Source organism: Leptidea sinapis, chromosome Z (assembly GCF_905404315.1).
Source record: "Leptidea sinapis chromosome Z, ilLepSina1.1, whole genome shotgun sequence".
NCBI classification, from domain to species: Eukaryota; Metazoa; Arthropoda; class Insecta; order Lepidoptera; family Pieridae; genus Leptidea; species Leptidea sinapis.
This window is the reverse complement of record NC_066312.1, coordinates 22,787,886-22,802,402: the sequence shown is the minus strand read 5'-3', so window position 1 is coordinate 22,802,402 and position 14,517 is coordinate 22,787,886.

The window sequence follows — 14,517 nt, the reverse complement described above, 5'->3', positions numbered from 1 at the left end:
AAAATTTCTTCAATGGATCATTATATTTGGCAATGTTATAGTGAACCATCCAAATGACCTAGGTAACACTGAAAATGTTTAGAAAATGAAAAACAGCTTAATGTAGAAAGTTGCCAATGCTTATTGTTATTGTTTTTCGAAGTAATCTCCGTAACTCTCTACAGATCGTCGCATTCGATGGAACCACTGAGAAAAGCAGTGGGCCAATTCTTCCTTAGGGGTCTCTTCTATAGCATTTTTGTACGCTTTCACTGCATCTTCAGGGCTCGTAGAGCGAATACCTCGAATTTTATCTGTAGTTCTTGGACTTCTTCTATCTCTTACTTGAGGTAAAAATCCTAACTATTGTTGACTTTTCTGTCCCAATAAACTTATCGCCGGTAACTCACCTTATCCGTACACGCTGTCTGTCAATAGGACGACGTATAGCTTAGCAGCGACAGAAGTTGGTATGGAAATTGCAAAGTTACGCGTCCCAATATAAGGCGATAAGAATGACTTATCGGTTATATTGGGACAGCTTCAGATTATTGATAGCTAATTACTGACAGTAGAACGTAGTACAGATAGCTGTAGATAGTATATTGGGAACGGCCGTAAGCTCACAATGAAAGTCATAATAAATCATTGACCGAAAATTTTCTCGCGTTAGGTTGATTTTCACGTGTAACAAGAGTTTTAGATATGCCGCCAATTCACAAAAACAAATGACAAATGAATGCAATATACTATATTAGGTTACCAAAGAGTTCTAAAATTGAAATTCAAAAAAATTTTTCATTAGCAATGTTAGAAACATTGGCCAGTTCTAAACATTTTCAGTGTTACCCACGTATTATTCAAAAGTCATCATATTTGGTTTTTTCTGTTAGTTGTCAGCAAGGCTCCGCCATACCAAAATTAAAATCAAAATTTAATTTTTTGAAAACAAAATTTTCGACCTCTCTGGCGTTCCGTGCCAGTACTCTAACCAACTGAGCTAACCGTTCGAGTGACGTATCGTCATAAAATCTTGTATGCTTTTCTTCAACTCTCAGGTTGTCGCTTCATCTACAGGATCTACTTTACAGTTATACAGTACATAACCTGCTCAACCCCAATATTTGCATATTAGGAAATTTACTTGAGGTTCTTGTAAATCTAAACAATTTGTTATGTTAAATTTTATTCATCCTAGAAGTGAGGGTCATCACTTTAAAAACATAACAAATTGTTTAGTTTTACAAGAGCGACATCTCAAGTAGAAAATCTGGCAGCACTTTAGTGGTGCACTCGTACTCCGGATTGAAGGACGTGGGTACTGGTGTAGTTACAAGTAAGTGAGCGATTCGACTTAAGTTATATATACATATATATGTTTTCAAAATGACTGGTGGAGGGAAGTTTTTTCATTACAATCGTTCTTTACTTCTATAAAAATTTCAATATGATGAATAGGCTCCACGTAACGTCAAAGATTCAGCGCGGTCGGAGATGACTTGATCTTCAAAGATTCCAGCTGCTTTTCGGTTTTGTGGAGGCCCTGCCTAGAGATGAGAACAAGAAAACATAGCATAGTACATAATATGCCTAGTAAGGCATATTTTGTTCTTAATTTCGACGATTGATAATGCTTTCTGCATGGCAGCGTCTGTGTTAGTCGCCAGCAAAAAGGTCTAATGAGAACTGTATTATACTCTTCAATACGAAGGAAATATTTGTCTGACGCATTCCTAGAACCGTCAAGATATGAAACAGTTTATTGGGTACTCCTTCCTGTTCATCTACATCAATTCAAGGCAGTATTTAGTCTAGATAAGTGCAGATGCATGCACACAGAGTCTGTGCAATGGTATGACGGCACAAGGATAACAAAACAACACTAATTGCCTAGACCTTAGGGTAATCTCAGGCAATTCGATGTCTGCGCTACGTGATGTAACCAACGTATGTAAGTTCTGACAGGAAATATGATATGCGATTACTTGCAAACCTGTTTTCTAACCTTGCGATTGAGTAATTTATATCGGGACAAATGAGGCCATGTATCAAGGAATATTGCTGCTCTCTGAGTTTATTACATTAGATTTTCATTGCCAATGTTACTTCATAGTAACATAAATTGATTGTATTCATTTCAAGTGGCTTGTAATAGTACGTTATCTAGCGTCACACATTCAAAGGAGATGAGACAATTCATGCTTTATGTCTTCTTCTTTAACATTTTCAACAAAACATGTCTCGAATCTCCATAGTGAAACGCATCCCAGAATTTTTTTGACGCTTCTGCATTCTTCATTTTTAGCCAGCCAAAATTTAGAATTTTACACACTCATAGCTGGACTCAATTATCATCATGCTATGACTTATTCAGTCGTGCTCACGTCTAAACAAGCCATTGGCCAGTGGCCTGTGGAGTTCTGAAAGAATCTGAATGCAGAGATATCATTGGTAAAAAATACTTAAAATTAAAAGCAGCTCTGAGGCGTGACGGGCATACCACTCGGCGTGCAGCACCTCTGCATGAAGCAGTTGACTTGAAAAACTAACTTAGCGAGAGAGGTGGAATTTATTTCTTCTTAATTTGTTAGATACTAATAGCCTGCAAGTACTAAACGATGGAAGAAGCCAATCATAATCGTTATCAGCAGTCAGGAAGTTTGATTTAATCACTTCTTATATTTGTATCCACTACGGTAGTCGGCTGATTCAATTTTTTTATTATTTCACTTATTTAACTTAATTTTTAAATAATTTATTCATCTTTAAAAAACACCTATTCGACAAGATAGGTAAGCTTCAGACATGATAAAAACGGTCAACAGGCCGCTTGTGTAAGATTGGATATACCATCTGGATGTGCGGCACCATTCTTCCACAGCGCATCTTCTCAGGAACTTTCTGTAACGTAACTAACTAGCAAACAATGCAATGAGCTTCCTTGCGCGGTATGACCAGATCGAGACGACGTGTTTAGTATACTAAAAAAGCACTAAAGTAGTGGTAGTATCCTATAAGCCTATCCTGTGAGCCTTTAGTGTTGCAGGGATGGGTGGGGCGGGGGGATGGCGATTATTTCACTTCAAGTTTTTTGTATTGAAGGGGAGACTATTCCATTAAAAAAGCACACACTGACTCATTGTATGACAAAGAAGATTGGAGATTTTACAAATTGAATGCGGAAGATATTGCCAACAGAATAATGTCGTCATGTACATATATTATCTTATCCATTAGGCAATTACACAATCTCACTACACACGGTCTATTTTAATCAATATCGCTCTAGCCTTTTTCACTTATAAAAGGACGTACAGACATACACACAATAAATTTATATATATTTACGAGTTTACTTGTTTGTCACGCATTCACGCCTTAACTACACAGGAAAACATGAAAATGTACCCACACCTTGGGTAGGAAATGAGCAACCTACATTTCATTCCAAAGAGTTTTTTAAATTTTCCGATTATGCGCGTTTTCGTATTGAATGCGGATGAAGGTGCGGGCAGAATGTAGAGAGGATGATTATTGCACACCAATTCATATCTAGGTCGTTCAAGCAGACATTACAGGCTGACAGACGAATAGCTAGGCTAGATTGACAAAGAATTGGTGTCAGTAGTCAGTGGAAAAAATAACAGTAAAAATAAAATTTATTTATTTACATACTTAGGCTAAAAAATTTTATAGTAGTATTGATTAAACATTGGTTAGTTATGGAAACATTAGCGGCCGTTTTCAATCTATCTATATAATCTATCTTTCCTTAGTTTAACTTAGTAGAGGTAGACAAATTTATCCTTTACGCTTACCTACATTTCAATAACAGACTATAATATAACTACGAAGGTCACACAACAACTTTTGCGTAACTTAAAAAAACAACATGTTATAAGCAAAATATTATTTTTATTGCTTTTTAAAATACTTTCCATTACATTTTAAACATATTTTCATACGATCAAACCATTTTTTAAAACAGCGGGACCACAAATCTGAAGGCATGTTTTCTACGTGCTGATTGAACGCTATCACTGCCTATTCGGAATTGGTAAAAGTGAAACCTATCATCAAATCTTTGATTTTGGGGAAAAAACAGAAATCACAGGGGTCGGGCCATGTGCAGGATGGGTGACCAGTTGTACTTTTTCTGACGCTAAGAATGACTTAGTTTTGTTGGCCATGTGTGAAGAAACGTTGTCATGATGAAGGAGAACGCGGCATTTTGCTCGTCTTTCGCGAACGTTTTTAACACCCTGTTAAATAAATAGTAGAATACCACTCGACATTAACACTCTATTGACCTTCAAGTAGAATTGTGCAGATGGGCTGTAGCTGAGAAAAAAATGCGAAAGATAATTTTTACTAAAGTTTCTTTCCTGCCTTATTTATACCTCTAGATAGGCTGTGATAGCTACGAAAACGTCGAAAAAAAATTGAGGTTGACGGTTAGATTACAGACAGCAAGAGACTATCGAGACGTACAAATTATCTTAGATGGAAACAAATGATAATGCTGCTCAAAATAGAATCATTATATTAGGTATTGATCTAGTAATTTACTTTAATCCTTTATATTAAAAGGGAATACTAGGGTAATATAAGTATGCAATTAATTGCGATTGAAATGACTGTACAATATTGAATATTTCTATTGAAAAGAGCGCAAAATAAATAATGCTGGGAGAGTTTCTTGCGCCGCTTCTTCTCTCTCAGAGCGCCATTAGTTTCCGAAGCGGTAGTAGTATCTAGTTTATTAGAAATGACATCAAAAAGAATTCTAAAGGAATCAATTTTGAGAAAATAAATGCTTTTTACTCGTATGCCATTTAATTAGCAGGTAATATAGGTAATAATAATGACGACCCCTATAGCCGAGTGGATAGTGCCCTTGCCTACTGAGCTAGAGATCCCGGGTTCGAATCCCGGTAGGTGCAATCATTTACGAATGAATATGAGTGTTTGTTTCCGAGTTATGGATGTTTATTTGTATTTATAATAATAATAATAAAGCCATTTAATTCCGAACTAAAAACATTTAACATTTGAATAACTAATAATCTTAAGCTAAAAAGTATAAACTATAAAATGTCTCTTAGTTCGGCGTGCCGATTGGCACAGCCTCCTCCAACGATTTCCACTCTTTTCTGTTTTGGGCAACTCTTCTCCAGTTAGGTCCTGCTGTGAATTTTATTTCATCTTCCCACCTTGTGTGCTGTCTTCCTCGGTTTCTTTTGCCATCTCTTGGGTACCATTCGGTGAGTCATTTGCTCCATTTCCTCACTTTATCTCGCATCATGTGCCCTGCCCATCTCCACTTTTGTTGGTCGATTCATTTGAGTACGTCGGTAAGTTTCGTAATTTTCCTTTGGTCAGTGTTTCTTATCTTATCCTGCAGTTTATAACCGGCCATACTCCTCTCCATTGATCTCTGTGTAATGGCAAGTTTCACTCTCAATGCTTTGGTAAGGGTCCAAGTTTCGCAACCATATGTAAGGCAAAGTAATATGCAGGTATTGAAACTTCTCGTTTTTATATACATACTTAAGTCTTTTGACTTCATAATTTCTTTTAACGACCAGTATTTTTTCCAACTTGTTGCAATCCTGAGATTTATTTCTATCGTTATTTGAGCTTCCATAGAGATAACTTGGCCTAGGTATATGTAATCTTCTACATATTCTAGAAATTCGTCTTTGATTTTTATATTGAGTTTTGTTGAGTTAGTCATTATTTTAGTCTTACTGGTGTTCATTTTTAGTCCAACCCTTATGCTCTCTTCTTCCAAATTGTTTAACGTGTACTCAAGGTTTTTAGGGCATTCTTCAAGTAATACAAGGTCATCGGCAAATCTTAGATGGTTCAATTTTGATCCATTTGTATTGATGCCAAATTTGTCCCAGTTTAAATTGCGGAAGATATTTTCCAGAACTGCTGAAAACAATTTTGGGGATAAAGGGTCGCCCTGTCTCACACCTCTTTGTATGCAGAATTCTTTTCCTAATGTTTCCAACTGAATTTTGGCCGTACTGTTTATATAAATAGATTTGATGATATTGGTATAGACCCTTGGTATTCCTTGTTGATCTAGGCTTTGCCATATATTTTCGTGATTCAGGGTGTCGAAGGCTTTGGCATAGTCTATAAAAGCTACACAGATTTTTTCTTATTGTATTCGTTGTATTTTTCTAATACCTGTTTGATCGTGTGGATATGGTCAATAGTTGAATACCCTTGCCTAAAACCTGCTGGTTCGACTGGTTGTTGTTCGTCTAGTAATTTGCTAATTCTGTTTAGTATAACCTTCGCAAAAACTTTGTATATATTTGACATTAGGCTGATTGGTCTGTAGTTTTGTATGTTTTCCTTATCTCCTTTTTTTAATAATAGGATAATGTGAGATTTTACCCATTGCTTTGGAATCATGCCGCTTATTAAGATTTCATTAAATATTTTTGTTAGGATTGGAGTTAGTTCTTCTATTGTTCCTCTGATGAGTTCATTTGTGATTCTGTCTGGTCCTGGGGACTACTCCATCTTTTGACTCTTAATTGCTTTTTCGACTTCACAAGATAATATAACCGCTATAGTTTCTGATTCTGTTTCGTTAGTTTGTTGGTTAAGTGCTCTATTATGGTAACTTGGGTCTTGATAGGCATACAGTTGACGGTAGAAGCTTGTTGCTATGTCGCTGATGTTCTCTTATCGTGGTACTCTTTGATCTTTTCTTGAGTTTAGGTATCCATTCCTTGCCTGTTTCGCGTAATGCTTTCAGGGCTTTCTTTACACCTCCTTTTCTTTGAATGTGGCGTTCGAAAGTTTCCAATTTATTGAGCTTACGATCTTTGCGTATGCTTGCTGTTATTTTTTTACTTAATTCTGCAATTAGTTTTATGTTTTCTTTTTTTGCGTGGTTAGTTATAAGCTCCTTTCTTTGTGCTATAAGTTCAAGGTATTTATTTATTTGTATTTATGTATGTTTAATTAAACATATTGTATTAAATATATCGTTGTCTGCACCTATAGCTAGCTATATATAGTACAGGCTATGCCTAGTTTGGGGCAAGATAATCTGTGTAAGAGTGTGTCAATATAATTATTATTATCTATTATATTAATTGTATTTTTACTGTCTATACAAATTTGTATAGATTAAAAATTTACATGTCTAGAATTCTAACGATTTAGACGAAATTAAACGTCGGGGCTTGCTATGTTTCACCTCTGAGAAAACACTTTTTCACATCGGACATTCAATAATTTATAACACTCGAATTTAAAATTAATCGAATGCACATTTTATTTTTCGCAATATTTTATCATAATGGCGGACGTGCTCCGATACACGTTCATGTAATATGTTGTTGACAAGACCTTCAGTTTAATTCCACTCTCGAAATACGCAGTAAGCTTTTTGTTAACATTAAGAATACAATGTTGCGTTGGAATATTTTGCATTTAAGGATATGATGTCTTCTTTTTACGGAATAATATACACAAATAAGGGTCGCATTAAAACTGTAGGTGTGTTTACATTATGCTTGAAATATATTAAATAATATTTCAGAAGGGACTTACATAATAAAGCAATTCACGGCTTAGCGGACCCTAATGTTCGTAAATTTAGTTCCGAGTTTCGTGTGGAGGCTAAATTGTACGCTATACAAACTGCATCAATCTACTCTAATCTAATCTTGACCGTTATAATAACCGAGCGTTATATTATTAAGGGTAAATGTATGCACTTTTATAATAAAGTCCCAGCCACTGTTCAGGGATTATCTATAAATAAATTTAAATGTTTTATTAAAAAAAATTAAGCCATTTGGCTCTGTCGTAAATCCTACTACTCCACAGCTGAATATCTAAGTGACAGCCTATCACTGGGACTAGATTATGATTATTATTGTATATTTGATTAAAGATAACGCAAAAAAATGCTGGGAGAGTTTCTTGCGCCGCTTCTTCTCTCACAGAGCGCCATTTGTTTCCGAAGCGTAATAGTGTCTAGTATATTAGTAATGACATCAAAAAGAATTCTAAAGTAATCAATTTTGAGAAAGTTTAATGCCTTTTATCCCTTTTTACCAATTCAATTAATTATCTGCGGACAATCTTACTTATTTGCATTCTTATTAAATTATAAAATCAGATTCTCGCCGACGAAAGTTTTCGAATAAGCAAAAACCGTTCAGTTTTCATTTAATTATAAGAATAATTTAAGTTTCTGACGTGCACTTCGTCGAAATATTCTCCCTTTTCCCGAGTTTGGCAAAAAAGAAAAACCACTAACGGACGCGATACTGGATAAAAGGGATAATTATTGTATACATGTATATGTAACATAACAATTTTTTAAATTTGTGATAATTTTAATGGATCAAATGAAATTTTAGTTTCTAAAAGTATTTTCGCGATACATTCTATATTATATTATACTAGCTGACTCGAGAGACGTTGTTCTGTAGATAATAAAAAAATACTGTTTTATACGAATTTGCCGATAATATTTCAAAACATCAAGAATTAATTCGTAAAAAATTCTCCCTGTTGTTATAATGAAATTGTTTCACAGCAGATCTGTATAACCGTGCGTCAATAAATTCTCTCATAGAAAATGTGTCCATACAAAACAAATATTGGAAATAAAAATAATTATGGGACCCAAATTGAAATAAAAACTATCCTATCTCTCAAGTTGGGCTAAGTCCAGGAAGTAATCCCCATTAAAATCTGTTTAGTAGATTAGGAGTCCATCGCGGACAAACAACATGTCACGTAATTTATATATATTGTAAGATTTCAAAGGTACTTTTTGGTTAGAACGACATAACTTCCAAATTTTATCAAATTTCACCATTTATCGTTTTTCACTAATTAAAAAGTATTGTGTTATTTCATTATTACTATTTACATTACATTTTTCTTAACATAAAAATTATTCCAAAGCATTTAAAAAACTGATATTCTAATAAAGAAATTAATTTATTAAGAGCTAATTAGGATGTCCAAAAAAGCTAAGCTCGCATCGACACTACATTAATATTTATTATCTACGACTTTTAGGGTTACTTCTGGGAATTCCTAATTATAATACTAACAATGACAATATTTAATGACAAGATTTATTTTTCTCAAATAGATTTACCAATTTGGCAATAAGTATCCAGACAATGTAAGACGCTCGTACTCGCACGTAAACCAGCATCATATTATCGTTGTGTCGTCGAAGCGAGACTTTTGTCCACTGTATTGAGTATCTTCTGATTTATTTTATTTATTTATTTAATTAAATTGCGTTACATGCGACTTAATCTTGTGTGTGTTTCAATGAACAATTATTATAAGTTACTAATCAAAAGCGGATATTAGATGCATATGGTGCATTTTTTTTTCTTATAACTGTACTACTTTAATTGCTCATTTATTCATCTTAAATTTGACAAGTATATTGTCGCTAACTTTTGCATAGAACGTGATAGAACTTTTAAATATACCTACTCAAGGAACTGAGCCAAACAATACTTTCGTGCAAATTTATCTAATGACGTAACCCACCTCGTAGCTCTTAAAAGAAACTTTTTTCGTATTTATCCATAACGAAAGCTTATATTTTATTATATTTTCTACATGGGTCGAGGCCCCATTGACCATGATATGTTTCTACAGCAATATACACAATTAAAGCAGAATCACTGAGATCGACATATTAGTATGTATATATGTAGTTTTGTATTCTTAACAGTAAAACCACCGCACCTGCATTGAATGAAGTACCTTAGTCACGAGAAGAGGTAGGTAGGTCGCTTGTGTACACACACACACACACATATATATATATATATATATTAAAAATACAATTACAATAAAAAATAACAAGCATTTTAAACGAGCACTCAACCTTGTTTTTGTTTTATTTTGTCCGATTCTCGTGGAAAATTTTTAAACCAGATTCCAATCTGCTTATGGAGTTCGAGATAAACAGCAATTAAGTATTTGCGTCGTTAAATATTTAAGTAACATTGAGAAACAAATTTTGTAGAGGCGCATTAAAATTAATAATATAGTTTGTAATACGTCTTCATGCATTTCATTTGTACATTTATGAAATTTTTATTATATTATATTGCGCGAATTAGCGTCTAGCCGTTGAATATTTCTATTTATCAATTTTTATATTCGAAAAGATATGTCTCTACACTTTATTATACAATTTATTTCCTTGTTTTTTTTTTAAGACTTGTAACACATTAGGCATAGGGCAGTATTAAATGAGTAAGTATTGTTTATAAAGTAAATCATAGTTTATTACTAAATAGTTATTTGGATTTAAAATAATTTTAAAACAATTGAGTTCTTTGTATACTGTCATACAGGCCGCTGAGGAATATTTTTTACTTTAATAAACCGATGGTTTTAAATTCGTTTAAGAACGATCTCTCCATTTTTTCGGCTCCGTTGTCTAAAGTCTCATACTACAATTTATTCACCTCTTTTTAATTTAAAAACACTTGCAGGTATAAGAATTAATACACAATATAATAATAATTAATACTTCTAATTAAACGATGTGAGATATGAGGCCAAAGCTGTGAAAATAATGTCACCGTTACTTGTATCGTCGTGTTAATATATCTATGTAAACCGGGCGTCTTAAAGGCGGTGTAGTCTTCGTCAACACATTCCGATTCATAAAAAGTAGATACAAGTGGACGCAATAACAACGCAAAAAAGAATAAAACAGTAGGGTGACATTCTTCGCCGTACCACGCTACGATCGAATTTCCTTGTACGGACTTACTTGGATGACATTACACGACCTTCAATATAAGCGTGTGTGCATCAAAATAAACTACCTGACCGGTAGTCTCCTAGATTCCTCTTTTTTTGCTCTTGCAACTCAAAGTCCATGTAAAGATTCTAGAGTAATTTATGTACCGATATGTGGAACTTAAACGTAAACACCGCTTAATTAGCATGTTTTATTTATAACGAATATTAGGTAATGCAGCCATATTTTATGTTTATGTTGATAGTTCGAGCAGTTATAGATTAATTGGTATTTACAAAACTGTGTCGTTCTATATTTGTAATGAAAATAAATTAAAATCGTTAATGGACGAATTAATTACCTTATATTTATCTTATATTCTGCGGGCTGTCAGATTAGTTTATAGTTTTTTATTTTTAAAACTGATTTGTGCCATACCTATTCATTCTTTCTATATTTATTATTTCCTTCTTCGGAGGTTATTAATATCAAGAAAGAATTTAACAATTCAGTGCTACCTCTAGAATTTAAATACAAACATCGGGCTGGATATAGTTTTAGTGAGATGACCAGTGGGAGGCGCCTTTGCACAGGATGCCGGCTAGATCATGGGCAGTATTATGTAAACATTACTCTGTTTCGGTCTGAAGGGCTTGTGAAATTACTGGGCAAATGAGACTAGTGCAGCTCAGAATTTTTGGGCTTTTCAAGAATCCTGAGCTGCACTGCATTGTAATGGGTATCACTTACCATCAGCTGAAAGTCCTGCTCGTCTCGTCCCTTATTTTCATAAAAAAATTGTTTGTAATGGGCAGGACATATCAATTGTTACCACGAGCTGAACTTCCTGCTCGTCTTGTTCCGTATTTTCATAAAAAAAGAGATGCTGTGCCGGTAGCCAGCGCCACTTCATTATAGGTGTGGGAATGTTCCATCCACGCCCGATGACTTTAATGTTTGATAACATTCCCTCGTCTTAGTCTACTACATTGTGAGCACTGTGGTGCAATCCGTCTGATCCGCTGCGTTTCATACAGGGTAGTGAGTCTGTACTATTCATACAGTTAGCAGGTCTCGGTACCAGATATGGTAAAAATCCAAAGGCACATAGCCTTTGGATTTTTTCAAGCATCCTAGATACCGATCCGCATTACATTCCATTGAAAGGATTTCTAAAGTGATTCTTTCGTCTATCTATCGCATGTCGCATTACAATCGGCCGCGATACTCCGCAGCTGATTCTATCCGGGGTGAAGTGTATCATTAATTTCAACTACTGCTTTCAAGTCAGGTTGGCCGTGCGGTCAAATTCTAAAGTATAGCGCCAGTATCCAAACTTTTTTGGGGTTTCTAATTTTGAGGTTTGAGATATTTGAGGTTTATTTCTGTAACATGTGTTACTTCTAAAATAAGAGAATAATAAAACTTAAAGAAAAATATAGTAAGTACATTACCCATACAAACCTCCACCGGAAATTCGTTGGAACGAGATCTAGTAAGTAGTTTTTTAGTACGTCATAAATCGTTAACCGCAATTTATGTTTAATTTAATCAACTCAAACATAAAACTAACATTTAATTTAATAAACATAAGAACTTTTATATTATGTTACTTGCTGCTACGGAACCCTTCTTGGGCGAGTCCGACTGCCCGCTTTGTTGTTTTTATCATTATATACAATGTTGCAGACAAGGATTGCCAAGAGCGAATTGGCGAGAGCTGTAAATTTTAACATATAACAAGTATCGCAGCGCCCGGCTCGAGGTCATATCGTAAGCCGCCACAAAAAGTTGTTTGGAGCCGCTCTGAGCACATTTTATACTGCCCGCCGAAAACAATAAATTGTCTGTATGCATGTGTGAGTCAACATCATTAAATTATATTTTTTTATGGTAGCACTTCACATGGCTCTTTGTGTTCGCTATTGGGTGTTTGTTGTATTTGGCAAAATATATGAAATTCAGGCAAACATGCAAATACAAACATCCACACATGGCAGTCAAATAACAAACACACAAACATTTGGAAGCAGAATGCAAGGTGCAACACAGACACAAAAGCACGTCCGGACAAGTTCACGGCGCGTAGGCTTCTAAATATGGCCATTGTGTGGACGGTTTATTTGCTTATTTGCCTATTTGACCCCTTTGATGTGCCTCGAAAAACCGACAAGCACACGGTAACGCGTATTTGGTATTGGCCTTATTTGTCAAATAGGCAAATAAGGCCAACACTTTGTCATATGAACTGTCCACACATGGCAATTATTTGCCAAATATAACAAATACACAAATACAAATAGCCATGTGAAGTGCCACCTTTACCGGTCGTCTAATTTAACCATTTAAAACGAAAGGCCTGTTCAGACAGATCATGTGCGGTGACATAACATTTTGACAAGTAAACTCGGGCTTTTAAAACCGAAACAAAGTATCTTTCCATGATTCTGTGGGATAATGTGGGCAGTGGTTATCACTTAACAGACGGCTTATAAAAAAGGCTTTGTTTTACGACATTTTTTCGAACTATTGTACTATTCTCAATTTTTTACTCATACTTATTTTCATATTCGAGAAAATATTTAATCATCAATTCTCTATATCATCATCATCATCAGCCGGAAGATTTTCACTGCTGGACAAAGGCCTCCCCCAAAGATTTCCATGACGATCGGTCTTGTGCTGCCCTCATCCAACGTTTTCTGGCGATTATGACCAGATCGTCATTCCGTCTTGTGGGGGGCCTACCAACACTATGTCTTCCGGTACGTGGTCGCCATTCGAGGACTTTACTGCCCCAACGGCCATCTGTCCGTCGAACTATGTTCCCTGCTCACTGCCACTTCAGATTAACAATCGTTTTAGCTATGTCGATAACTTTGGTTGTCCTACGGACCTCCTCATTTCTGATTCGATCTCCCAGGGACACTCCGGACACTCAAAACTTCTTTGTCATCTAATTTAGCAAGTAGCGTTAATGTTTGCAATTTTATTTTTAACAAGCTGACCCGGCAACCGTTGTTTTGCCATATAAATTATTTCTAGAGTTGTTGTACATTGCAATATTACTTTATTTTTCTGAAATAAAAGATTTTTACTAAAATAAACATAGCCTAAGTTACTTCTTATTACACCCGCTACCTGCCAATAAAAGTCCCGTCAAAATCGTACCAGCCATTTCAGAGATTAGCCGGAGCAAACAGACAGACAAAAATGGTAAAAAAAATGCTATTTTGGTTTTACCGTATATTCACACACACATACATGTAGTAAAAAAATGTGTTTTCAATATCACAAACAGATACTCCGATTTTATTATATGTATAGATTACTTTTAATACGTAAATGCTAGATAGAGCTCTATGTCTGTAAGGACAAAATTAACAAATATATTTTTGTGTTTGATTCCAATCTATTGTTTGCATTGATTTAGAATTGAATTTTAGAATTTGTTACAGTTCAACAATGCTTATTTAACAACAAAATTGATTTCAGAGTTTACTAAAAATTAAAATCCTATTAATATTATAAATGTGAAAGTTTGTATGTCTGGATGTATGTTTGAACTTCTTTAACGCAAAAACTACTCATTGGATTTTGATGAAACTTTACAATAATATAGCTCACACACCAGAATAACACATAGGCTATTTATTATTTATAAAACTATCGCGTGAATTATACTTTATATGGCAAAACAACGTTTGCCGGGTCAGCTAGTATAATATACAATTTCAAATTTATATATTATGATAAAGTCT